Raw genomic sequence first — 15,888 nt, 5'->3', positions numbered from 1 at the left:
ATGACTTAGGCAGCTTGTATTGGTCTCACCTCATAATTCTGCCTTACAGTTAGTAAGTGTTACCCTGATGTGTGTGAGGTGGTGGAGGGGGAGACAGAAAGTTCTCTTAGAGCCTTGACAATAACAATGTCATAGACAAGACAGCATATGAGACCGCCTCACCAGGCTCCCAGCTCTGGTATCAACACATTAAACTTTTTGTAATCAAGTTGTTCCACTAAGACAACTAACCTAAGAAAAAACTGCCTCACACCTCTAGCTTCTTAATTTTGAGTAAGATGTTTATAACGTAAGAAAACACAAGAGCATCTCTAAGACATAAAACCAAAACTGCAAACTGCACTGAAGAAAGGGTGACTGTGTGCAAACAACAGTATGAAGGAGTCGGAGCATTTTTTTTTAAGAGAGATTTGGATTTATTAGACTCATCTCATCTACTTTAAGATGGGAAAAGCAGGATGAGAGGCTATCAAACAACTCATCTTCCAAATGAGGAAATGGCAGGGTCAGAATGCTCCCCGGGTAGCAGAGCAGAGCAGAACTGCCTTGTGGACCATTTTCTGCCTTTAACACGTCTGGCCTAAGTGGGAGAGGCAGTCTACGTGTGTGTAATCAGAAAGACTGCACACAGGTAGTAAAGCCCCTTTCTAGCAAAACTCGCTGCAATTGAGGACATAGATGCTTGGTTACAGATTTTATGTTACTTAAGACGCAATACATGCATCTTTAGCCACGTCTTGATGGACTCCACGGGATTTCTTCAGTGTGGCTATAGTAGTCAGTTTAACTACTGGGTAGCTAATAAAATGTAGGACACATTTCATCATTATCGGGACATCAAATACAGAAATTATCATGTCATCAAATATAGAAATGGTAAAACAGCAAAAGAAAATAAGGGGTAAATCAAGACACGGAGACTGTATTGTAAACTGAATGCTCTTTTCGAAGAACTCAAATTTACTGAAGAAGTAGGACAACCTATTATATAGTTAATGTCTCTTGAGGCTGCACGTACAGAAGTTCAGGGTCAATGTCTGGCTCCAGCCTCAGGAGACTCTTGCTGTAAGTGTTTTTAAGTGGATTCTACTACTTGTAAGAGCCGCCTTGAACCCACAATAGTGGGTTTTTGAGAAGAGACAGATCATTAATGGTTCTTTATATACTAACACACACAATACTAACCAGAGAAATTTAACAATTGTTAAAGATAAAAAACTATTCATAAAGGTAGAAAATGATATCTAGGCAACTAGAAAATGTCAAATAAATTCAATTCTGCTCTAGATCAACTTTTTCAAGTGTTTTGCTCTTGAGAATATTTTGCTTGAAGAGATAACTCAGTTTCAAATTGGAATATTCTGTTACTCTGTCAGCTGTACATCACACAACAAAAATTTATTATAGAGGATCTTGTAAAATTCAACAAACCTGTTATACCAGAAGCCAAAGTCCTCTTTGTATGTGAATATGTGTGTGTGCATGTATGTATGTGTATATATATATATATATATATATATATATATTGCAACAAATCTAATCCTTATCCTTTTCAATAACAAATTTACAAAGGGATTTTCCTGAATCTTTTTAATGCTTTACAACAAATGATTACTAAAGGAAAATCTGTTTTGAAAATGCATCCAACACTCACATACCCTGATCAAACTTTATTATCACCAAAGCGGGGGGAATGCAGCCAAAGATAATTCTAAACATGCACACCTCCCACAAGATTTGATGAGCAGCTCTGGAGGTGTACTAAACCAAACCTGAGAGCGAATGAAGACGCAACTTCTAATTATCATTTATGCGACACAATCCTCCAAACCCTTACAAACATACATACATATACACACACATACACATGTATTTTTTCATTTCATTCATTATGAGGGTAGAATTGGTCAATAAGGTGTCATGAGTATTTACACAGAGCACATTCCTCCTAAAATGTCTTTTCTACGCCTTAAGATTACCTTCTACCTGACTGCTGTGTCTTTTTATTTTCTTAAATTTAACTTTTATTTTATCTTGGAATATAGTTAGTGTACAATATTGTGTTATTTTCATGTGTACAGCAAAGTGTTTCAATTATATATATGGCTGCTGTGTCTTATGTAAGGTTGAATAACATTATTCAAAGTATAAATGCATTTAAATACAAAATAGCCACTATGTTCCATTTTTTTAAATCAAGGCATAATTGCCAAACCTAGAAAGCATATTAAAAAGCAGAGACATCACTCTGCTGACAAAGGTCTGTATAGTCAAAGCTATGGTTTTTCCAGTAGTCATGTACAGATGTGAGAGATGGACCATAGGGAAAGCTGAGTGCCAAAGAATTGATGCTTTCGAATTGTGGTGTTCGAGAAGACATTTGAGAGTCTGCTGGACTGCAAGGAGATAAAATCAGTCCGTCCTAAAGGAAGTCAGTCCTGAATATTCATTGGAAGGACTGATGCTGAAGTTGAAGCTCTGATACTTTGGCCAACTGATGCGAAAAGCCAACTCACTGAAAAGACCCTGATGCTGGGGAAGATTGAAGGCAAAAGGATAAGGGGGCAGCAGAGGATGAGATGGTCAGGTAGCATCACCATCTCAACAGACACGAATCTGAGCAAACTCTGGGAGATAATGGAGAAGAGAGGAGTTGGGTGTGCTACAGTCCATGGGGTCACAGAGTCGGAAATGACAGTGATTGAACAACAACATAACTGACATACAACATTAGGTTCAAATATACAACATAATGATTTATTATTTGTAATAAACTCCCTGGTGAGCAAAAATTTCAGTAGAAATAATTTCCCCCTGTTAATACTGTAAACATATCCCTCAACAAAAAACAGCCATATATGACAATCCCACAGCTAATACCCATAGTGGTTGCAACAATTTACATTAGAAAACTGAAAGCTTTTGTTCTAATATCAGGAACAAAACAAGGATGTCCACTCTTACTGTTTTTATTCAACATCATATTGGAATTCCTGGCCAGAGAAATTAGCCAAGAGAAGGAAATAACAGGAATTTAAACTGGAAAAGATGTAAAACTGTCACTACTTGGAGATAACATGATATTATATATAGAAAACCTTAGACTCTACAAAAAAAAAAAAAAAAAAAAACTAGTTAAATTTTTAAAACTAGCTTAAAAATTCAATAAAGTTGCAGGATATAAAATCAATATACAAAAATCTGTTCATTTATAAACACTAATAATGAACTATCAGAAAGAAAAATGAAGAAAGCATGACATTTATAATGTCGTCTTTAAGAATAAAATGTCTAGGAATACATTTAATGAAGGAAGTGAAAAACCTGTATTATAAGAAACTCATGAAAAGAATGGACGATGACCAAATAAACTGAAAGACTTTCTATATTCGTGGATTAGAAGAATGAATATCATTAAAGTGTGATATAAAACCCAAAGCAACCTACAGATTCAATGTACTACCTATCAAAATTCCAGTGGCATTTTTCACAGAAATAGAATAAACAATCCTCGACTTTGTGTGGAACTGCAGAAGACCCCAAGTAGCAAAAGCAATTTTGAGAAAGGACAAAAAAGCCAGAGGCATTACGCTCCCTGATTTCAAAGTATATTACAAAGCTGTAGTAATTAAAACCGTATGACAGTGACACAAAAACAGACATCCTGATTAATGGAACAGGACAGAGAGCCAGAGTAAGCCCACACACGTACGGCCAACCGACTTGTGACAAAGGAGCCTTGACTATACAGCGGGGCAAGGACAGTCTCTTCAATAAATGGTGTAAGGACAACTGAACAGCCACATGCAGAAGAATGGACCTGGACAATGATTTACACCAGACGCAACATTTAACTCCAAGTGGATTAAAGATCTGAATGTAAGACCTAAAACCATAACACTCCTAGAAGAAAACATAGGCAGTAACTCCTTGATGTTGGTCTTGGTGATGATTTTTTAGATTTGACACTAAAAGTAAAGGCAACAAAAGCAAAAGCAAATCAGTGAGATTGCTGAAACCAAAAAGCTTCTGCACAGAAAAGGAAATCATCAAAATGAAAAAGCCATGCACCGAATGGGAGAAAATACCTGCCAACCATATGTCCAGTGAGGAGTCAGTATCTAAAATATACCGTGAATTCACACAACTCAATCACAAAGAAACAAAGAATTCAATTAAAATATGGGCAGGGAATCCGAATAGACTTTTTTTTTTTTCAAAGAGGACACAGAGATGACCAACAGGCAAACGAAAATCTAAAAAAATGAAATATACTCAGTATCACTAATCTTCAAGGAAATGTAAATCAGAACCAGAGTGAGACATCACTTGAGACCTGTCAGAATGGCTATTATCAAAAGAAAAGAAATAACAAGTGGTGGCAGAGATGTGGAGAAAGGGAACCCTTGTGCCCTGCTGGTGGGAATGCTAACTGACGCAGCCACTACGGAAAACAGTATGGAGTTCCTGAGAAAAATTAAAACTAGAACTCTCAGATGATCCTGCAATTCCATGTCTGGGTATTTATTGAAGGAAACAAAAACACTAATTATAACATATATTGAAAAGACGCATGGACCCCTATGTGTACTGCAGCATTATTTATAATATTTATAATATTGAAGACACAGAAACAATGCATATGCCCATGAATGGATAAAAACTACTCTCTCTCTCCCCCCATGTGTGTGTGTGTGTGTGTGTGTCCGCACGTGCGCATGTGCACACGTGTGTGGTCAGCCATGTCTGACTCTTTATGACCCCATGGACTGTAGTCTGCCAGGCTCCTCTGTCCATGGAATTTTCCAGCCAAGAATACTGGAGTGAGTTGCCATTTCCAACAGGGATTGAACCCATTTCTCCTGTGTCTCCTGTGATGGCAGATGGATTCTTTACCACTGAGTCACCTGGAAAACCATACACACACGCACACACCAGAAAATAATTCACCCATAAAAAATGAAATCTCACCATGTGCAACAAGATGGATGAACTTTCTGCATATTATTCTAAGTGAAATGAATCAGAAGGATGAATACCATATGATATCATATCATGGAAACTGAAACAAAACAAAACCACACAAAACCGCAAGTTCTTACAGAGAAAAGATAAGTAGGATTGGCCAAAGGGTGCGTAGGGACTGGGGACTGGGAGAAATGAGCAAAGGGGGCTGAAAGGTACAACCTTCCAGCCCTAACATAAATGTCATGGGGAGGTACGTGCCACATGGTGACTAGAGTTAATGATACTGTATTGCATATTCGAAAGCTTGCTAACAGAGTAGATTTTAAAAGTCCTCATTGCAAGAAAAAAAATATTTTATAGACTAAGGTGATGGGTTTTTAACTAGAGTTATAACAGGGATCATTTCACGATGCATGTAAAGACCAAATCATTGTAGTTCTGAAACTAATGTAATATTATATGTCGGTCACACCTCAATTTAACAAAAAAACCTGTGAATATATCCTAATGAGTTAATTTGAATATCAAGTCTAAACGCTGGTCCAATATCAAAACCTGACTAAGCCTCATCAGTAAGCAGGTCACATGGACGAGTGCAGGAGCCAGGGAGAGACACCCCAAGGGGCAGGGGACCCCTAGCTATAGCCCGGCTTTACCCAGGTAGGCATGTGGGTTCACCGTGGCTGGGTCTGGTTGTTTTTCAGAAGTAGCTAGAAGTATAAATTATACAAGGCTCACGAACTTTCAAGTGTGACAACAAAAAGAGCAAAAACAACAACACCTCACCGTGGGCGAGAGTAAACGTGTGTTATCCAACAGGACGTCGGGGCTGAAGCCCACTGTGGGCAGACTAACCATGTTATCCAACAGGACGTCGGGGCTGAAGCCCACTCTGGGCAGACTAACCATGTTATCCAACAGGTCATCGGGGCTGAAGCCCACTGCGGGCAGACTAACCGTGTGTTATCCAACAGGACGTCGGGGCTGAAGCCCACTGTGGGCAGAGTAACCATGTTATCCAACAGGATGTCGGGGCTGAAATTCGGATAGGAATGAAATTATTAGAAGACTGCAGGGAAGGAACATAGGAGTCCTAGATAGAGAACAGATAATAGCAAAATGTCCTGGTTTGTGATTGGAAACTGACACTTTGAGTATGTGATCCTTCACTTGGAGATATTTCTGTACCTCTGTGATAATGTTCAAGCCATTTCTCAGTACTGATTCCCCAGTGATGATGATAATACAGCTGTCTATGAGGCTGTGTTTCGTGAGGCACCGAGCTAAGAGAGCTGCTTCCATTTAATCTCACAGCAACTGTATTAATGTGGTATTATTATCCCTACTCTTTGAAATGACACACCTAACTCTCTTAATGGTTAAGTAATCCTGTCGAAGATCACACAGCAGAGCTGAGGGCCTGAAGCCAGTCTGTGCCTGTACTTGCCCCAATCACAATGCAACACTGACATATACATACATATTGCAGCACAGAATATATGCAGTATACATGTAATGCTTTCAGTTCAGTTCAGTTCAGTCGCTCAGTCATGTCTGACTCTTTGCGACCACATGAATTGCAGCACGCCAGGCCTCCCTGTCCATCACCAACTCCCAGAGTTCACTCAGACTCACATCTATCGAGTTGGTAATGCCATCCAGCTGTCTCATCCTCTGTCATCCCCTTCTCCTCCTGCCCCCAACCCCTCCCAGCATCAGGGTCTTTTCCAATGAGTCAACTCTTCGCATGAGGTGACCAAAGTACTGGAATTTCAGCTTCAGCATCATTCCTTCCAAAGAACACCCAGGACTGATCTCCTTTAGGATGGACTGGTTGGATCTCCTTGCAGTCCAAGGGACTCTCAAGAGTCTTCTCCAACACCACAGTTCAAAATCATCAATTCTTCATTTTGATATTTGTCAAAACTAATACAATTATGTAAAGTTTAAAAAAAAAAAATAAATGGAAAGGGATTTGAAAAAAAAATAAATAAATAAAAGACTGCTAAAGGAAAAAAAAAAAAAAAAACACAAAATCATCAATTCTTCGGTGCTCAGCTTTCATCACAGTCCAACTCTCACATCCATACATGACCACTGGAAAAACCATAGCCTTGACTAGAATGACCTTTGTTGGCAAAGTAATATCTCTGCTTTTCAATACGCCATCTAGGTTGTTCATAACTTTTCTTCCAAGGAGTAAGCGTCTTTTAATTTCATGGCTGCAGTCACCATCTGCAGTGATTTTGGAGCCCCCAGAAATAAAGTCTGACACTGTTTCCACTGTTTCCCCATCTATTTCCCATGAAGTGATGGGACCGGATGCCATGATCTTCGTTTTCTGAATGCTGAGCTTTAAGCCAACTTTTTCACTGTCCTCTTTCACTTTCATCAAGAGGCTTTTTAGTTCCTCTTCACTTTCTGCCATAAGGGTGGTGTCATCTGCATAGCTGAGGTTATTGATATTTCTTCCGGCATCTTGATTCCAGCTTGTGCTTCTTCCAGCCCAGCATTTCTCATGATGTACTCTGCATAGAAGTTAAATAAGCAGGGTGACAATATACAGCCTTGACGTACTCCTTTTCTTATTTGGAACCAGTCTGTTGTTCCATGTCAGTTCTAACTGTTGCTTCCTGACCTGTATATAGGTTTCTCAAGAGGCAGGTCAGGTGGTCTGGTATTCCCATCTCTTTCAGAATTTTTCACAGTTTATTGTGATCCACACAGTCAAAGGCTTTGGCATAGTCAAGAAAGCAGAAATAGATGTTTTTCTGGAACTCTCTTGCTTTTGCCATGATCCAGAGGATGTTGGCAATTTGATCTCTGGTTCCTCTGCCTTTTCTAAAACCAGCTTGAACATCAGGAAGTTCACGGTACACATATTGCTGAAGCCTGGCTTGGAGAATTTTGAGCATTACTTTATTAGCGTGTGAGATGAGTGCAATTGTGCAGTAGTTTGAGCATTCTTTGGCATTGCCTTTCTTTGGGACTGGAATGAAAACTGACCTTTTCTAGTCCTGTGGCCACTGCTGAGTTTTCCAAATTTGCTGGCATATTGAGTGCATTGCCAAATTCAGACTTAAATTGAAGAAAGTAGGGAAAACCACTAGACCATTCAGGTATGACCTAAATCAAATCCCATATGATTATGCAGTGGAAGTGAGAAATAGATTTAAGGGACTAGATCTGATAGATAGAGTGCCTGATGAACTATGGACGGAGGTTCGTGACATTGTACAGGAGACAGGGATTAAGACCATCCCCATGGAAAAGAAATGCAAAAAAGCAAAATGGCTGTCTGAGGAGGCCTTACAAATAGCTGTGAAAAGAAGAGAAGCGAAAAGCAAAGGAGAAAAGGAAAGATATAAGCGTCTGAATGCAGAGTTCCAAAGAATAGCAAGAAGAGATAAGAAAGCCTTCCTCAGTGATCAATGCAAAGAAATAGAGGAAAACAACAGAATGGGAAAAACTAGAGATCTCTTCAAGAAAATTAGAGATACCAAGGGAACATTTCATGCAAAGATGAGCTCGATAAAGGACAGAAATGGTATGGACCTAACAGAAGCAGAAGATATTAAGAAGAGATGGCAAGAATACACAGAAGAACTGTACAAAAAAGATCTTCACGACCCAGATAATCACGATGGTGTGATCACTGACCTAGAGCCAGACATCCTGGAATGTGAAGTCAAGTGGGCCTTAGAAAGCATCACTATGAACAAAGCTAGTGGAGGTGATGGAATTCCAGTTGAGCTATTTCAAATCCTAAAAGATGATGCTGTGAAAGTGCTGCACTCAATATGCCATAGCCTTTTACTTTCAATTATATGAGCTCAGGACTTGTTATTCAGCTCATTTAAAAGTGATGTTTTCACCAGGAAAGATATCTATGACCCTACGTTCTTAGCTGAAAAAACTTAGATGTGCGGCGCGCCTGTGCTGACGGTCAGCCCTCCCACCTCCTCTGACCTGCTGTGTGTCTGTCATCTGTGTCGTCAACTGCCCAGGGGCATGCCTGCTTGACCTGCACTTACTGTAGGGCTCCAGGGTACAGTAACCACAACAAACATTTTATCCTAACAAGTGCTTGGTAGGCCAGTGGAAAGTAATTGTTATAACTACTACACAATGATAAGATTCATTTTTTTCTATAATAGTGTTGTATATAGTGTATTATAAGGACTTAAACAGAATAGTACTTTTTATAACTATTAGAAGACCAGTTCTTGTTTGCCACATGAGTAGTAAAATATAACTTAACAGTTGTAACACTGGTAATGATCTTGCATAAATAAATCTCTTAAAACTATTTACTTGGGACTTCCTGACAGTCTGGTGGTTAAGAATTCACTTCCAATGCAGGGAGCTCAGATTTGATCCCTGACTGGGAACTAAGATCCTACATGCCCTGTGGTATGGTCAGAAAGTTTTGAATAAACAAATAAAATAGATATGCAACAAAGATTTTTTTTTTAAAGAAGCATACATCTTGAAAAAGAGAAAAAGTTATTTACTTATTCAGTCATATATTCAAAGTCAGCTGAGTCTCTACTACCTGTCAGGTGGTCAGGTCATCAGATATTAACACGGGTACTGAAAGCCTAGTGTGAACAATGTGGGCATAAAACTTAGATTCAGTGAGGGTATAAACAGAGAAGAATAAGAAAACAAAAAGATAAAAAATGATTCTCTCATTTTCTGGGAGGTTGCCAGATAATTATAAAGTGAAGTCAGTCAGTCGTGTCCGACTCTTTGCGACCCTCTGGATTGTAGCCCACCAGGCTCCTCCATCCATGGGATTCTCCAGGCAAGAATACTGCAGTGGGTTGCCATTTCCTTCTCCAGGGGATCTTTCCGACCCAGGGATCGAACCCAGATCTCCTGCATTGCAGGCAGATGCTTTAACCTCTGAGCCAGAATAATTATAAGGTAATTACAAATAAGGTAACTCAAAAAGTAGCTTTAGACGAGATAGCTAAAAAAGCCTCCCTGCAAGGAAACTGAGAGAGAGAGCAGCCTTGGGGCAAGACAGGGAGGGCGCTCCAGTGTCGCTGAGCCGGGTGGGTCTGGGGGCCAAGGATGCCCACGTGGCCAGGGCACCGGGGCCGGGCGGGGGTAGTGCTGTGGGCAAAGAGGTGTCAGGTCACACACGGTTTTCAACCAGAGAACAAGGGTCATTTCTGTGTGTGCTGCACAACCACTGGAGGATTTTAGCAGGAGGGTGACCTGCTCTATTCGTGCACTTAAAGGTCCCCCAGGCACTGAATGGGGGGAAGGACTGAAGAGAGCAATGGGAGCTGTAGTGAGACCGGGGGGTCTGGTGAGGCTGGTGTTACTGGGCCTGGGGGGCCGGCATGCACACTGGGCGTGCTTCAGATCGTCTCCCTAAACTGCGAGAGAAGGATGCCCCGTTTTCACATACCTCAAGCACAAATAAAAAACTGGGTGAGGCAGTTTCAACAGGGGCACCAGAGATAGACTGCTATCCATTAGTATTTGAGTCGTTTAAGCTAAAATTACGGGAGGTGTATTAGAATATATTGCTAAAGGAACAAAGGTGCAAAGCAGTCTGTTTGCTATGCTCCCACTTTGTGCAAAAAATGTAAACGCATGTGCTCTCACAATGCTTCTGAAAAGATACAGAAGAAACCCCTGCCTGCGATTTCCTGTGTAGAAGACAACTGGAGGAACAAGGCGGGAGAGAGAATTTTCAGTGAACAAGCTGCTGTTCTATTTGAATGTTTACCACACCACGGATGCTTTACTTCTTCAACTAAAAACCTAGTTGTTGTTCAGTTGCTAAGTCATGTCTGACTCTTTGCAACCCCATGGACTGCAGCATGCCAGGATCCTATGTCTGCCATTATTTCCCAGAATTTGCTCAAACTCATGTCCATTGAGTCGGTGATGCCATCCAACCATCTCATTCTCTGTCGCCCCTTCTCCTCCTGCCCTCAATCTTTCCCAGCCTCAGGGTCTTTCGGATGAGTTAGCATCAGGTGGCCAAAGTATTGGAGCTTCAACTTTAGCATCAGATTATGAGGGCTATTCCATTCTTGCCCACAGTAGTAGGTGTGATGGTCATCTGAATTAAATCCGCCCATTCCTGTCCATTTTAGTTCACTTAGATGTCGATGTTCAATCTTGCCATCTCCTGTGTTTGACCACGTCCAACTTACCTTGATTCATGGACCTAACATTTCAGGTTCCTGTGCAACACTGTTCTTCACAGCATCGGACTTGACTTCCACCACCAGACACACCCACACCTGAGCCCTGTTGCCGCTTTGGCCCAGCCGCGGCATTCTTACTGGAGCTACTAGCAAGTGCCCTCCGTTCTTCCCCAGTAGCATACTGGACACCTTCCAACCTCGAGGACTCCTCTTCTGGTGTTGTATCTTTCTGCCTTTTCATCCTGTTATGGGATTCTCCAGGCAAGAATACTGGAGTGGGTTGCCATTTCCTTCTCCAGTGGACCACGTTTTGTTAGAACTCTTCACTATGACCCGTCCACCTTGGGTGGCCCTGCGTGGCATGGCTCATACCTTCACTGCGTTACACAAGCCCGTTCGCCACAACAAGGCTCTGATACATGAAGAGGAAAAACCTAGATGATACTATATTTTGTACTCTTTGCATGTGTGATCAAGCCTCTCCCTCTCTTTAGTCTCCGCAAGGCCTCATAGATTGTCTTGACCACAGCATGTGTTTTAAGAACCGGTGTTGAGACGACAAGAGCTCGGTGGTGCTGACCCTGACACTGTGATTATGATGGGAGGCTAAGCGCAGAGCAAGGAACAATGGACCAGAACCAGGGCAGTGCATCAAACCGGCCCCTTCCATCAGCTGTGTTTGGTTGGCTTTGGTTGCTTCATCTGTGAAAATAAGATAGCAACAATCTACCTCACAGAATCATGAGGATGAAATGAAACCGTCAGCATGAAAACATCTGCACTTGGTAAAGCGACACATAAGTGAGAGGGATGTTGCTCCGTGCAGCTGGTGCCTGTCCCACTCAGCTTTACACAACACAGAGTAAGTACCTAGAATCCATCGGTTCCATTTCCCACCCCGGACACACGGGGCCTGGGGAGATCACTTACTTTGAATCAAATTGGCAAGTTGATATCACAGACAGATATGCCAGAAACCCATGTTCACTGAGCAGTTAGCAAGTGCCGGGACCTGTGCATTGTATTACACTGTGTACTCTTCACTACCACCCAGGGTACTATTCCCACTTTACAGAGGCTGGGGGAGGGGAGCGCGGGCAGACAGCGTAAAGACACCGTTAGTAGGTGGGAGGTTGTAAAGTCTTTTAAATTTTTTCCAAAATATAATTCCAAAGCCTTTAAAATTTTGTCCTTGACCTTTTTTTCCCTGAAAAATCTAGGCTTTCATTTCCTGTCTCCGCTTCAAGACAGAGGAACTAGTCTCAGTTATATAATTCTTTTTCCAAAACCTAGAACAACAGGGGTACACACCTCTGACCACTCAGGCTAGAAGACTCTCCTCCCAAGAGAACTCCAGTCTGGACGGTGAACACCGCTTTGCAGTGCCAGTCCCGCTTCAGACGTGCCAGGCTGGGTGTCTGACAAGCGAGAAGACACCATCCAGACAGATGACATTTATTGAGCTGCGACATGCTGAGCACTTATGTTATTATTTAACTCTCTACAACCTATGAAACGCCTGATTTACTCAATTTCAGCGAGATCAATGCTCTAGGAGTAGGCACATTGCTGCCAGCTGCAGGATGCCAGTTACATGTGAACTTCAGATAAACAAGGACTTACTTTCTTCAAGCATAAGTATGTCCCCAGACTTTGCATGAGACATCCAAGCTGGCGCTAGTGGTAAAGAATCCACCTGCCAATGCAGGAGACGCAGGAGACACAGGACGCGCAAGTTCAATCCATGGGTTGGGAAGATCCTCTGGAGGAGAAAGTGCAACCCACTCCAGTATTCTTGTCTGGAAAACCCCATGGACAGAGGAGCCTAGAGGACTAGAGTCCATGGAGTCACAGAGTCAGACACATCTGAGCATATACAGCATATATGCATATACATATGTGTGTGTGTATATGTATGTGTGTGTATGTGTGTGCAGCTGTGTGTATATATGTGTGTGTGTGTGTATGTGTGTGTATATACATGTGTGTGTGTATATATGGGTGTGTATATATATGTGTGTGTATATGTGTGTGCAGCTGTGTGTGTGTATATATATGTGTGTGTGTGTGTGTATGTGTGTGTGTATATATATGTGTGTGTGTATATGTGTGCAGCTGTGTGTGTATATGTGTGTGTGTGTGTATATATGTGTGTGTGTATATATGTGTGTGTATATATATGTGTGTGCAGCTCTGTGTGTGTATATATATATATGTGTGTGTGTATGTGTGTATATGTGTGTATATATATGTGTATATATATGTGTGTATATATATGTGTGTGTATATGTGTGTATGCAGCTGTGTGTGTATACACACACACATACACTAAACATTACTTATCTGAAATTCAAGTTTAATTGAGCATTTCATATTTTCTATTTGCTGAATCTGGCAAATCTCCACAGTGAAAGAGTCCCGGCAGTAAAGTTGGAACTCACACAGAGGCCTAGCTACCTCCAGAGCCCAGGTTTTTATTCCCTGCTTTACACTCGTGTCCTTCCCAAGATGGACTTGCCGTGACTATACCAAAACCCTGCTGGGAAGAGGACCTGTATCACAAGCAGAATTCATTGAAGTCCAAATGGAAAGATTATACTATATATTCTGAAAAGACCCTCATCTTCAAACCAATGTGGGCATTAAAAACTAATGTTCTTTCTCCCTCAAACTCCCTCCCCTCCAAGCTGCCACATAACATTGAGTAGAATTCCATGTGCTATACTAGAGGTCCTTGTTGCATATCCATGTAAAACATAGCAGTGCATATATGTCCGTCCCAAACCCCCTGACTATCCCTTCCCCCTAGATTACTGCTGAATCCCTTCACTATTCACCTGAAAGTATCACAGCATTGTTTCTTAATCAGCTATATCCCAAAACAAAATAAAAAGTTAAAAAACCACAAAAACTAATGTTCAAAAACATTATGTAGGTGTGATTTAATGTAGTAATCCTTAAAGCCTGATAGCTTGCAGAGAGTTAATGTAATGATAGTCTTCTTCCATAAGAGTTTAGGTTAATATCCAAAGTATTCTTCAGCATCTGTAACTATACTCTGATCTGTTAAAGTACCATGATTTACAAATTCATTGCCTTCACAGCCATCTCCTGATTTTACTTTAATTCTTATACTCTAACTATGCTGGAAGAAGCACAAGCTGGAATCAAGATTGCTGGGAGAAATATCAATAACGTCAGATATGCAGATGACACCACCCTTATGGCAGAAAGTGAAGAAGAACTGAAGAGCCTCTTGATGAAAGTGAGAGTGAAAAAGTTGGCTTAAAGCTCAACATCGGGAAAACGAAGATCATGGCATCCAGTCCCATCACTTCATGACAAATAGATGGGGAAACAGTGGAAACAGTGATAGACTTTATTTTTGGGGGCTCCAAAATCACTGCAGATGGTGACTGCAACCATGAAATTAAAAGATGATTACTCCTTGGAAGGAAAGTTATGTCCAACCTAGATAGCATATTCAAAAGCAGAGACATTACTTTGCCAACAAAGGTCCGTCTAGTCAAGGCTATGGTTTTTCCAGTGGTCATGTATGGATGTGAGAGTTGGACTATAAATAAAGCTGAGTGCTGAAGAATTGATGCTTTTGAATTCTGGTGTTGGAGAAGACTCTTGAGAGTCCCTTGGACTGCAAGGAGATCCAACCAGTCCATTCTAAAGGAGATCAGTCCTGGGTGTTCATTGGAAGGACTGATGTTGAAGCTGAAACTCCAATACTTTGGCCACCTGATGCGAAGAGCTGACTCACTGGAAAAGACCCTGATGCTGGGAAAGATTGAGGGCAGGAGGAGAAGGGGACAACAGAGGATGAGATGGTTGGATGGCATCACCGACTCGATGGACATGGGTTTGGGTGAACTCCAGCAGTTGGTGATGGACAAGGAGGCCTGGCGTGCTACAGTTCATGGGGTTGCAAAGAGTTGGACATGACTGAGCGACTGAACTGAACTGAACTGAACTAATCCTCGGATTTACTTCTCAAAAACTTGTCTGGATTTTGGATAGCCAAGCCATGCTTTTGAGAAAAATGTAACAATAACCAATATTTTCAAAGAGGATTCTGGATGGTACTGGCCAGATCTGCGGCTGGACCCCTTGCTGGTGAGCCTCACTTTTTGGGAAGTGGCAGGCACGCACCATAGTGCAGGAAGCTTCATCATTTTCAAACATAAAGAAAATATAAATTCTAAGTGACCTCGTAAATTACATGCAATATGTTTTTAAACGCTTGAGAAAATGATCAATTATATTTAACAATTATGGACATGATGATAAAGTTAATGTATGCAGTTTAAAAACTGCTGAGTAACATGGAGAGTTCTTTTTATAATTGGCTTGTAAAAATGATTCCTGGGGGACTGTGACATTTAGGTAGAACCCCAGGCATGGCATTTGTTCTCTGTCATTTCCATGCATTAGACAAAGTAATAAAGACAAACCAAATGGAAATAGATTTCATCCAAAACAATCAATACAGGCAAATTAAATAATCTAATGTACTGGCTACCAGGCTTTGGGATTCCACGAATAGGAAAATTTTCAAAAGAGGTTTGGAAACCCACCTAGAACTGCAGGATTTTTATTAAAACAAAAGACATCTTCTATGGAAATTATTCCATAAAAATAAGTAACAAGGGCAACCTCAAGACAATGCACATTTCCCAAGAAAGGACCGTATTTTAACATTTCCACTATAGAGTGAAAATTCTGGCAGCAACCAGCA

At 41.1% G+C, this 15,888-nt stretch overlaps 1 protein-coding gene across 14 annotated transcripts in view; it reads right to left on the bottom strand.

Moving 5' to 3' along the window:
• Positions 1–15,888, bottom strand: part of PSD3 (pleckstrin and Sec7 domain containing 3) — a 492,229-nt gene that overhangs the window by 133,344 nt on the left and 342,997 nt on the right. The gene's annotated exons all lie outside the window — the stretch shown is intronic.

This window comes from Bos indicus, chromosome 27 (genome assembly GCF_029378745.1).
Source record: "Bos indicus isolate NIAB-ARS_2022 breed Sahiwal x Tharparkar chromosome 27, NIAB-ARS_B.indTharparkar_mat_pri_1.0, whole genome shotgun sequence".
Taxonomy (NCBI): Eukaryota; Metazoa; Chordata; class Mammalia; order Artiodactyla; family Bovidae; genus Bos; species Bos indicus.
Note: the sequence above shows the minus strand (reverse complement) of the source record. Positions and strands in the feature narration are given on the sequence as shown.